We start from the raw sequence: 13,537 nt of genomic DNA on the forward strand, positions 1-13,537 counted from the left end.
ACAGCTTGGGGCTATATTTGTATTATTTTCCGAGATACAGCTATGGGTTGTGTTTGTATTTTTGAAAATAACACAGCTTGGGGGTGTATTTCTATTATTATCCGAGATACAGCTCAGGTTTGTATTTCTATTTTTGAAAATAACACAGCTTAGGGGTGTATTTGAATTATGTTCCGAGATACAGCTCAGGGTTGTATTTGTATTTTTGAAAATAATACAGCTTGGGGGTGTATTTGTATTATTTTCCGAGATACTGGTAAGGGTTTTATTTGTATTTTTGAAAATAACCGAGCTTGGGTGTGTATTTTTATTATTTTCCGAGATACAGCGAAGGGCTGTATTTGTATTATTGAAAATAACACAGATTGGGGGTGTATTTGTATTATTTTTCAATATACAGGTAAGTGCTCTATTTGTATTTTTGAAAATAATACAACTTGGGGGTGTATTTGTATTATTTTCCGAGATACAGCAAAGGGCTGTATTTGTATTTTTGAAAATAACACAGCTTGGGGGTGCGTTTGTATTATTTTCCGAGAAACAGCTAAGGGTTGTATTTGTATTTTGGAAAATAACACAGCTTGTGGGTGTATTTGTATTATTTTCCGAGATACAGCTCAGGGTTGTATTTGTATTTCTGAAAATAACACAGCTTGGCTGTGTATATGTATTATTTTTCGAGATACAGCTAAGGGCTGTATTTGTATTTTTGAAAGTAACAGAGCTTGTGGGTGTATTTGTATTATTTTCCGAGATACAGCTAAGGGTTGTATTTGTATTTTTGAAAATTACAGAACTTGGGGGTGTATTTGTATTATTTTCCGAGATACAGCTAAAGGTTGTATTTGTATTGTTGAAAATAACACAACTTGAGGGTGTATTTGTATTATTTTACGAGATACAGCTCAGTGTTGTATTTGTATTTTGGAAAATAACAGAGCTTGGGTGTGTATTTGTATTATTTTCTGAGATACAGCTAAGGATTTTAATTGTATTTTTGAAAATAACACAGTTTTGGGGTGTATTTGTATTATTTTCCGAGATACAGCTAAGGGTTGTATCTGTATTTTTTAAAACAACACAGCTTGTGGGTGTATTTGTATTATCTTCCGAGATACTGCTATGGGTGGTAATTGTATTTTTGAAAATAAGACAGCTTGGGGTTGTATTTGTATTATTTTCCGAGATAAAGCTCAGGGTTGTATTTGTATTTTTGAAAATAACACAGCTTGGGGGTGTATTTGTATTATTTTCCGAGATAAAGCTATGGGTTGTATTTGTATTTTTGAAAATAACACAGCTTGGAGGTGTATTTGTATTATTTTCCGAGATACAGCTAAGGGTTTTATTTGCATTTTTGAATATAACACAGCTTGGGGGTGTATTTGTATTATTTTCCGAGATACAGCTAAGGGTTGTATTGGTATTTTTGAAAATAAACGAGGTGTGGGTGTATTTGTATTATTTTCCGAGATACAGCTAAGGGCTGTATTTGTATTTTTAAAAGTAACACAGCTTGGTGGTGTATTTGTATTATTTTCCGAGATACAGCTGTGGGTTGTATTGGTATTTTTTAAAATAACAGAGCTTGGGGTTGTATTTGTATTATTTTCCGAGATACAGCTAAGGGTTTTATTTGTATTTTTGAAAATAACACATCTTGGGGGTGTATTTTTATTATTTTCCGAGATACAACTAAAAGTTGTATTTGTATTTTTGAAAATAACACAGCTTGGGGCTGTATTTGTATTATTTTCTGAGATACAGTTATGGGTTGTATTTGTATTCTTGAAAATAACACAGATTGGGGGTGTATTTCTATTATTATCCGAGATACAGCTCAGGGTTGTATTTGTAATTTTGAAAATAACACAGCTTGGGGGTGTATTTGTATTATTGATGAAGATACAACTATGGGTTGTATTTGTATTTTTGAAAATAACACAACTTGGGGGTGTATTTGTATTATTTTCCGTGATACAGCTCAGGGTTGTATTTGTATTTTAGAAAATAACAGAGCTTGGGGGTGTATTTGTATTGTTTTCCGAGATACATCTAAGGGTTTATTTCTATTTTTGAAAATAACACAGCTTGGGGTTGTATTTGTATTATTTTCCAAGATATTGCTATGGCTTGTATTTGTATTTTTGAAAATAACACAGCTTGGTGTTGTATTTGTATTATTTTCCGAGATACAGCTCAGCTTTGTATTTTTATTTTGGAAAATAACAGAGCTTGGGGGTGTATTTGTATTATTTGCCGAGATACAGCTAAGGGTTGTATTTGTATTTTCGTAAATAACACAGCTTGGGGGTGTTTTTGTATTATTTTCCGAGATACAGCTAAGGGTTGTATTTGTATTTTTGAAAATAACACAACTTGTGTGTGTATTTTTATTATTTTCCGAGATACAGCTGTGGGTTGTATTTAGATTTTTGAAAATAAAACATCTTGGGGGTGTTTTTGTATTATTTTCCTGGTTACACCTAAGGGTTTTATTTGTATTTTGGAAAATAACACAGCTTGTGGGTGTTTTTGTATTATTTTCAGAGATAAAGCTCAGGGTTGTATTTGTATTTTTGAAAATAATACAGCCTGTGGGTTTATTTGTATTATTTTCCGAGATACAGGTAAGGGTTTTATTTGTATTTTTGAAAATAACCGAGATTGGAGGTGTATATTTATTATTTTCCGAGATACAGCTAAGGGCTGTATTTGAATTTTTGAAAATAACACAGCTTGGGGGTGTATTTGAATTATTATCCAAGATACAGGTATGGGTTTTATTTGTGTTTTTGAACATAACCGAGCTTGGGGGTGTATTTGTATTATTTTCCGAGATACAGCTAAGGGCTGTATTTGTATTTTTGAAAATAACACAGCTTGGGGGTGTATTTGTATTATTTTTCGAGATACAGCTAAGGGCTGTATTTGTATTTTTGAAAATAACAGAGCTTGGGGGTTATTTGTATTATTTTCCGAGATACAGCTAAGGGTTGTATTTGTATTTTTGAAAATTACACAACTTTGGGGTGTATTTGTATTATTTTCCGAGATAGAGCTAACGGTTGTATTTGTATTTTTGAAAATAACACAGCTTGGGTGTGTATTTGTATTATTTTCCGAGATACAGCTATGGGTTTTATATTATTTTTGAAAATAACACAGCTTGGGTGTGTATTTCTATTATTATCCGAGATACAGCTTAGTGTTGTATTTGTATTTTGCAAAATAACACAGCTTGGTGTTTTATATGTATTATTTTCCGAGATACAGCTAAGGGTTATATTTGTATTTTTGAAAATAACCGAGCTTGGTGGTGTATTTGTATTATTTTCTGAGTTACAGCTAAGGGCTGTATTTGTATTTTAGAAAATAACACAGCTTTGGTGTGTATTTGTATTATTTTCCGAGATACAGCTGTGGGTTGTATTTGTATTTTTGAAAATAACACAGCTTGGGGGTGTATTTTTATTATTTTCTGAGATACAGCTCAGGGTTGTATATGTATTTTTGAAAATAACACAACTTGTGTGTGTATTTTTATTATTTTCCGAGATACAGCTGTGGGTTGTATTTAGATTTTTGAAAATAAACCATCTTGGGGGTGTATTTGTATTATTTTCCTGGTTACACCTAAGGGTTTTATTTGTATTTTGGAAAATAACACAGCTTGTGGGTGTTTTTGTATTATTTTCCGAGTTACAGCTCAGGGTTGTATTTGTATTTTTGAAAATAACACATCTTGGGGGTGTATTTGTATTATTTTCTGAGATACAGCTCAGGGTTTTATTTGTATTTTTGAAAACAACACAGCTTCGGTGTGTATTTGTATTATTTTCCAAGATACAGCTATGGGTTGTATTTGTATTTTTGAAAATAACACAGCTTGGGTGTCTATTTGTATTATTTTCCGAGATACAGCTCAGGGTTGTATCTGTGTTTTTGAAAATAAACGAGCTTGTGGGTGTATTTATATTATTTTCCGAGATATAGCTAAGGGCTTCATTTGTATTTTTAAAAATAACACAGCTTGGTTATGTATTTGTATTATTTTCCGAGATACAGCTGTGGGATGCATTTGTATTTTTGAAAATAACAGAGCTTGGGCGTGTATTTTTATTATTTTCTGAGATACAGCTAAGGGTTGTATTTGTATTTTTGAAAATTACACAACTTGGGGGTGTATTTGTATTATTTTCCGAGATACAGTGAACGGTTGTATTTGTATTTTTGAAAATAACACAGCTTGGGGCTATATTTGTATTATTTTCAGAGACACAGCTATGGGTTGTGTTTGTATTTTTGAAAATAACGCAACTTGGGGGTGTATTTCTATTATTATCCGAGATACAGCTCAGGTTTGTATTTGTATTTTTGAAAATAACACAGCTTGGGGGTGTATTTCTATTATTATCCGAGATACAGCTCAGGTTTGTATTTCTATTTTTGAAAATAACACAGCTTAGGGGTGTATTTGAATTATGTTCCGAGATACAGCTCAGGGTTGTATTTGTATTTTTGAAAATAATACAGCTTGGGGGTGTATTTGTATTATTTTCCAAGATACTGGTAAGGGTTTTATTTGTATTTTTGAAAATAACCGAGCTTGGGTGTGTATTTTTATTATTTTCCGAGATACAGCGAAGGGCTGTATTTGTATTTTTGAAAATAACACAGCTTGGGGGTGTATTTGTATTATTTTTCAATATACAGGTAAGTGCTCTATTTGTGTTTTTGAAAATAATACAACTTGGGGGTGTATTTGTATTTTTTTCTGAGATACAGCAAAGGGTTGTATTTGTATTTTTGAAAATAACACAGCTTGGGGGTGCGTTTGTATTATTTTCCGAGATACAGCTAAGGGTTGTATTTGTATTTTGGAAAATAACACAGCTTGTGGGTGTATTTGTATTATTTTCCGAGATACAGCTCAGGGTTGTATTTGTATTTCTGAAAATAACACAGCTTGGCTGTGTATATGTATTATTTTTCGAGATACAGCTAAGGGCTGTATTTGTATTTTTGAAAGTAACAGAGCTTGGGGGTGTATTTGTATTATTTTCCGAGATACAGCTAAGGGTTGTATTTGTATTTTTGAAAATTACAGAACTTGGGGGTGTATTTGTATTATTTTCCGAGATACAGCTGAAGGTTGTATTTGTATTGTTGAAAATAACACAGCTTGGGGGTGTATTTGTATTATTTTATGAGATACAGCTCAGTGTTGTATTTGTATTTTGGAAAATAACAGAGCTTGGGTGTGTATTTGTACTATTTTCTGAGATACAGCTAAGGGTTTTAATTGTATTTTTGAAAATAACACAGTTTTGGGGTGTATTTGTATTATTTTCCGAGATACAGCTAAGGGTTGTATCTGTATTTTTTAAAACAACACAGCTTGTGGGTGTATTTGTATTATTTTCCGAGATACTGCTATGGGTGGTAATTGTATTTTTGAAAATAAGACAGCTTGGGGTTGTATTTGAATTATTTTCCGAGATACAGCTCAGGGTTGTATTTGTATTTTTGAAAATAACACAGCTTGGGGGTGTATTTGTATTATTTTCCGAGATAAAGCTATGGGTTGTATTTGTATTTTTGAAAATAACACAGCTTGGAGGTGTATTTGTATTATTTTCCGAGATACAGCTCAGGGTTTTATTTGTATTTTTGAATATAACACAGCTTGGGGGTGTATTTGTATTATTTTCCGAGATACAGCTAAGGGTAGAATTGGTATTTTTGAAAATAAACGAGGTGTGGGTGTATTTGTATTATTTTCCGAGATACAGCTAAGGGCTGTATTTGCATTTTTAAAAATAACACAGCTTGGTGGTGTATTTGTATTATTTTCCGAGATACAGCTGTGGGTTGTATTGGTATTTTTTAAAATAACAGAGCTTGGGGTTGTATTTGTATTATTTTCCGAGGTACAGCTAAGGATTTTATTTGTATTTTTGAAAATAACACATCTTGGGGGTGTATTTTTATTATTTTCCGAGATACAACTAAAAGTTGTATTTGTATTTTTGAAAATTACACAGCTTGGGGGTGTATTTGAATTATTTTTCGAGATACAGGTAAGGGTTTTATTTGTATTTTTGAACATAACCGAGCTTGGGGATGTATTTGTATTATTTTTGGAGATACAGCTAAGGGCTGTATTTGTATTTTTGAAAATAACACAACTTGGGGGTGTATTTGTATTATTTTCCGATATACAGGTAAGGGCTATATTTGTATTTTTGAAAATAACACAACTTGGGGGTGTATTTGTATTATTTTCCGAGATACAGCTAAGGGATGTATTTGTATTTTTGAAAATAACACAGCTTTGGGGTGTATTTGTATTATTTTCCGAGATACAGCTAAGGTTTGTATTTGTATTCTGGAAAATAACACAGCTTGTGGGTGTATTTGTATTATTTTCTGAGATACAGCTCAGGGTTGTATTTGTATTTTTGAAAATAACACAGCTTGGGGGTGTATTTCTATTATTGTCCGAGAAAGAGCTCAGGGTTGTATTTGTATTTCTGAAAATAACAAAGCTTGGGGGTGTATTTGTATTATTTTCCAAGATACAGCTATGTGTTGTATTTTTATTTTTGAAAATAACACAGCTTGGGGGTGTATCTGTATTATTTTACGAGATACAGCTCAGTGTTGTATTTGTATTTTGGAAAACAACAGAGCTTGCGTGTGTATTTGTATTATTTTCTGAGAAACAGCTAAGGGTTTTATTTGTATTTTTGAAAATAACACAGTTTTGGGGTGTATTTGTATTATTTTCCGAGATACAGCTAAGGGTTGTATTAGTTTTTTTTAAAATAACACAGCTTGGGGGTGTATATTTCTTATTTTCCGAAATACTGCTATAGGTGGTAATTGTATTTTTGAAAATAACACAGCTTGGGGTTGTATTTGTATTATTTTCCGAGATACAGCTCAGTGTTGTATTTGTATTTTTGAAAATAACACAGCTTGGGGGTGTATATGTATTATTTTCCGAGATACAGCTATGTGTTGTATTTGTATTTTTGAAAATAACACAGCTTGGAGGTGTATTTGTATTATTTTCCGAGATACAGCTCAGGGTTGTATTTGTATTTTTGAAAAAAACACAGTTTTGTGGTGGATTTGTATTATTTTCCAAGATAGAGCTGTGGGTTGTTGTTTGCATTTTTAAAGTAACACAGCATGGGGGTGTATTTGTATTATTTTCCGAGATACAGCTCAGGGTTGTATTTGCACTTTGCAAAATAACACAGCTTGGGGGTGTATTTGTATTATTTTCCGAGATACAGCTAAGGGTTGTATTTGTATTTTTGAAAATAAACGAACTTGGGGGTGTATTTGTATTATTTTCTTAGATACAGCTAAGGGCTCTATGTGTATTTTTGAAAATAACACAGGTTGTGGGAGTATTTGTGTTATTTTCCGAGATACAGCTGTGGGTTTTATTTGTATTTTCGAAAATAACTGAGCTTGGGGGTGTATTTTTATTATTATCCGAGATACAGCTAAGGGTTGTATTTGTGTTTTTGAAAATAACACAGCTTGGGGGTGTGTTTGTATTATTTTCCGAGATACAGCTCAGGGTTTCATTGGTATTTTTGAAAATAACACAGCTTGGGGGTGTATTTGTATTATTTTCCAAGTTACAGCTCAGGGTTTTATTTGTATTTTTGAAAATAACACAGCTTGGGGGTGTATTTGTATTATTTTCCGAGATACAGCTAAGGATTGTAATTGTATTTTTTAAAATAACACAGCTTGTGGGAGTATTTGTATTATTTTCTGAGATACAGCTATGGGTTGTATTTGTATTTTTGAAAATAACAGAGCTTGTGGGTGTATTTCTATTATTATCCAAGGTACAGCTAAGGGTTGTATTTGTATTTTTGAAAATAACACAGCTTGGGGGTGTATTTGTATTATTTTTCAATATACGGCTATGGGTTGTATTTGTATTTTTGAAAATAACAAAGCTTGGGGGTGTATTTGTATTATTTTCCGAGATACAGCTCAGGGTTGTATTTGTATTTTGGAAAATAACACAGCTTGGGGGTGTATTTGTATTATTTTCCGAGATACAGCTAAGGGTTGTATTTGTATTCTGGAAAATAACACAGCTTGTGGGTGTATTTGTATTATTTTCCGAGATACAGCTAAGGGCTGTATTTGTATTTTTGAAAATAACACAGCTTGGGGGTGTATTTGTATTATTTTCCGATATACAGTTAAGGGCTATATTTGTATTTTTGTAAATAACACAACTTGGGAGTGTATTTGTATTATTTTCCGAGATACAGCTAAGGGTTGTATTTGTATTTTTGAAAATAACACAGCTTGGGGGTGTATTTGTATTATTTTCCGAGATACAGCTAAGGGTTGTATTTGTATTTTGGAAAATAACACTGCTTGTGGGTGTATTTGTATTATTTTCTAAGATACAGCTCAGGGTTGTATTTGTATTTTTGAAAATAACACAGCTTGGGGGTGTATATGTATTATTTTTCAAGATACAGCTAAGGGTTGTATTTGTATTTTTAAAAATAACAGATCTTGGAGGTGTATTTGTATTATTTTCCGCGATACAGCTAAGGGTTGTATTTGTATTTTTGAAAATTACACAAGTTGGGGGTGTATTTGTATTATTTTCCGAGATACAGCGAACGGTTGTATTTGTATTTTAGAAAATAACAGAGCTTGGAGCTATATTTGTATTATTTTCTGAGATACAGCTATGGGTTGTGTTTGTATTTTTGAAAATAACACAACTTGGGGGTGTATTTCTATTATTATCCGAGATACAGCTCAGGGTAGTATTTGTATTTTTGAAAATAACACAGCTTCGGGGTGTATTTGTATTATTTTCCGAGATACAGCTAAGGGCTGTATTTGTATTTTTGAAAATAACACAGCTTGGGGGTGTGTTTGTATTATTTTCCGATATACAGGTAAGGGCTATATTTGCATTTTTGAAAATAACACAACTTGGGAGTGTATTTGTATTATTTTCCGATATACAGCTAAGGGTTGTATTTGTATTTTTGAAAATAACACAGATTGGGGGTGTATTTGTATTATTTTCTGAGATACAGCTAAGGGTTGTATTTGTATTCTGGAAAATAACACAGCTTTTGGGTGTATTTGTATTATTTTCCGAGATACAGCTAAGGGCTGTATTTGTATTTTTGAAAATAACAGAGCTTGGGGGTGTATTTGTATTATTTTCCGATATACAGGTAAGGGCTCTATTTGTATTTTTGTAAATAACACAACTTGGGAGTGTACTTGTATTATTTTCCGAGATACAGCTAAGGGTTGTATTTGTATTTTTGAAAATAACACAGCTTGCAAGTGTATTTGTATTATTTTCCGAGATACAGCTAAGGGTTGTATTTGTATTCTGGAAAATAACACTGCTTGTGGGTGTATTTGTATTATTTTCTAAGATACAGCTCAGGGTTGTATTTGTATTTTTGAAAATAACACAGCTTGGGGGTGTATATGTATTATTTTTCGAGATACAGCTTAGGGTTGTATTTGTATTTTTAAAAAAACAGAGCTTCGGGGTGTATTTGTATTATTTTCCGAGATACAGCTAAGGGTTGTATTTGTATTTTTGAAAATTACACAACTTGGGGGTGTATTTGTATTATTATCCGAGATACAGCGAACGGTTGTATTTGTATTTTTGAAAATAACACAGCTTGGCCTATATTTGTATTATTTTCCGAAATACAGCTCAGGATTGTATTTGTATTTTTGAAAATAACACAGCTTGGGGGTGTATTTGTATTATTTTCCGAGATACAGCTGAGGGTTGTATTTGTATTTTTGAAAATAAACGAGCTTGTGGGTGTATTTGTATTATTTTCCGAGATACAGCTAAGGGCTGTATTTGTATTTTTAAAAATAACACAGCTTGGTGGTGTATTTGTATTATTTTCCGAGATACAGCTGTGGGTTGTATTTGTATTTTTTACAATAACAGAGCATGGGGTTGTATTTGTATTATTTTCCGAGGTACAGCTAAGGGTTTTATTAGAATTTTTGAAAATAACACATCTTGGGGGTGTATTTTTATTATTTTCCGAGATACAACTAAGGGTTGTATTTGTATTTTTGAAAATAACACAGCTTGGGGGTGTATTTGAATTATTTTTCGAGATACAGGTAAGGGTTTTATTTGTATTTTTGAACATAACGGAGCTTGGGGGTGTATTTGTATTATTTTTGGATATACAGCTAAGGGCTGTATTTGTATTTTTGAAAATAACACAGCTTGGGGGTGTATTTGTATTATTTTCTGAGATACAGCTAAGGGTTGTTTTTGTATTCTGGAAAATAACACAGCTTGTGGGTGTATTTCTATTATTTTCCGAGATACAGCTCATGGTTGTATTTGTATTTTTGAAAATAACACAGCTTGGGGGTGTATTTCTATTATTATCCGAGATAGAGATCAGGGTTTTATTTGTATTTTTGAAAATAACAAATCTTTGGCGTGTATTTGTATTATTTTCCAAGATACAGCTATTTGTTGTATTTGTATTTTTGAAAATAATACAGCTTGGGGTTGTATTTGCATTATTTTACGAGATACAGCTCAGTGTTGTATTTGTATTTTGGAAAATAACAGAGTTTGGGTGTGTATTTGTATTACTTTCTGAGATACAGCTAAGGGTTTTATTTGTATTTTTGAAAATAACACACTTTTGGGGTGTATTTGTATTATTTTCCGAGATAGAGCTAAGGGTTGTATTAGTATTTTTGAAAATAACACAGCTTGGGGTTGTATTTGTATTATTTTCCGAGATACAGCTCAGGGTTGTATTTGTATTTTTGAAAATAACACAGCTTGGGGGTGTATTTCTATTATTTTCCGAGATACAGCTATGGGTTGTATTTGTATTTTTGAAAATAACACAGCTTCGAGGTGTATTTGTATTATTTTCCGAGATACAGCTCAGGGTTGTATTTGTATTTTTGAAAAAAACACAATTTTGGGGTGGATTTGTATTATTTTCCAAGATACAGCTGTGGGTTTTTGTTTGTATTTTTAAAGTAACACAGCTTGTGGGTGTATTTGTATTATTCTCCGAGATACAGCTCAGGGTTGTATTTGTATTTTGCAAAATAACACAGCTTGGGGGTGTATTTGTATTATTTTCCGAGATACAGCTAAGGATTGTACTTGTATTTCTGAAAATAACACAGCTTGTGGGAGTATTTGTATTATTTTCCGAGATACAGCTATGGGTTGTATTTGTATTTTTGAAAATAACACAGCTTGGGGGTGTAATTGTATTATTTTCTGAGATACAGCTAAGGGTTCTATTTGTATTTTTGAAAATAACACAGCTTGGGGGTGTATTTCTATTATTGTCCGAGATAGAGCTCAGGGATGTATTTGTATTTCTGAAAATAACAAAGCTTGGGGGTGTATTTGTATTATTTTCCAAGATACAGCTATGTGTCCTATTTTTATTTTTGAAAATAACACAGCTTGGGGGTGTATTTGTATTATTTTACGAGATACAGCTCAGTGTTGTATTTGTATTTGGAAAACAACAGAGCTTGGGTGTGTATTTGTATTATTTTCTGAGATACAGCTAAGGGTTTTATTTGTATTTTTGAAAATAACACAGTTTTGGGGTGTATTTGTATTATTTTCCGAGATACAGCTAAGGGTTGTATTAGTTTTTTTTAAAATAACACAGCTTGGGGGTGTATATTTCTTATTTTCCGAAATACTGCTATACGTGGTAATTGTATTTTTGAAAATAACACAGCTTGGGGTTGTATTTGTATTATTTTCCGAGATACAGCTCAGGGTTGTATTTGTATTTTTGAAAATAACACAGCTTGGGGGTGTATTTCTATTATTTTCCGAGATACAGCTATGGGTTGTATTTGTATTTTTGAAAATAACACAGCTTGGAGGTGTATTTGTATTATTTTCCGAGATACAGCTCAGGGTTGTATTTGTATTTTTGAAAAAAACACAGTTTTCTGGTGGATTTGTATTATTTTCCAAGATAGAGCTGTGGGTTGTTGTTTGTATTTTTAAAGTAACACAGCATGGGGGTGTATTTGTATTATTTTCCGAGATACAGCTCAGGGTTGTATTTGCACTTTGCAAAATAACACAGCTTGGGGGTGTATTTGTATTATTTTCCGAGATACAGCTAAGGGTTGTATTTGTATTTTTGAAAATAAACGAACTTGGGGGTGTATTTGTATTATTTTCTTAGATACGGCTAAGGGCTCTATGTGTATTTTTGAAAATAACACAGGTTGTGGGAGTATTTGTGTTATTTTCCGAGATACAGCTGTGGGTTTTATTTGTATTTTCGAAAATAACTGAGCTCGGGGGTGTATTTTTATTATTATCCGAGATACAGCTAAGGGTTGTATTAGTGTTTTTGAAAATAACACAGCTTGGGGGTGTGTTTGTATTATTTTCCGAGATACAGCTCAGGGTTTCATTGGTATTTTTGAAAATAACACAGCTTGGGGGTGTATTTGTATTATTTTCCAAGTTACAGCTCAGGGTTGTATTTGTATTTTTGAAAATAACACAGCTTGGGGGTGTATTTGTATTATTTTCCGAGATACAGCTAAGGATTGTAATTGTATTTTTGAAAATAACACAGCTTGTGGGAGTGTTTGTATTATTTTCCGAGATACAGCTATGGGTTTTATTTGTATTTTTGAAAATAACAGAGCTTGTGGGTGTATTTCTATTATTATCCGAGATACAGCTAAGGGTTGTATTTGTATTTTTGAAAATAACACAGCTTGGGGGTGTATTTGTATTATTTTTCAAGATACGGCTATGGGTTGTATTTGTATTTTTGAAAATAACAAAGCTTGGGGGTGTATTTGTATTATTTTCCGAGATACAGCTCAGGGTTGTATTTGTATTTTGGAAAATAACACAGCTTGGGGGTGTATTTGTATTATTTTCCGAGATACAGCTAAGGGTTGTATTTGTATTCTGGAAAATAACACAGCTTGTGGGTGTATTTGTATTATTTTCCGAGATACAGCTAAGGGCTGTATTTGTATTTTTGAAAATAACACAGCTTGGGGGTGTATTTGTATTATTTTCCGATATACAGTTAAGGGCTATATTTGTATTTTTGTAAATAACACAACTTGGGAGTGTATTTGTATTATTTTCCGAGATACAGCTAAGGGTTGTATTTGTATTTTTGAAAATAACACAGCTTGGGGGTGTATTTGTATTATTTTCCGAGATACAGCTAAGGGTTGTATTTGTATTTTGGAAAATAACACTGCTTGTGGGTGCATTTGTATTATTTTCTAAGATACAGCTCAGGGTTGTATTTGTATTTTTGAAAATAACACAGCTTGGGGGTGTATATGTATTATTTTTCAAGATACAGCTAAGGGTTGTATTTGTATTTTTAAAAATAACAGATCTTGGAGGTGTATTTGTATTATTTTCCGCGATACAGCTAAGGGTTGTATTTGTATTTTTGAAAATTACACAAGTTGG

Source organism: Saimiri boliviensis, chromosome 21, assembly GCF_048565385.1.
Source record: "Saimiri boliviensis isolate mSaiBol1 chromosome 21, mSaiBol1.pri, whole genome shotgun sequence".
NCBI lineage: Eukaryota > Metazoa > Chordata > Mammalia > Primates > Cebidae > Saimiri > Saimiri boliviensis.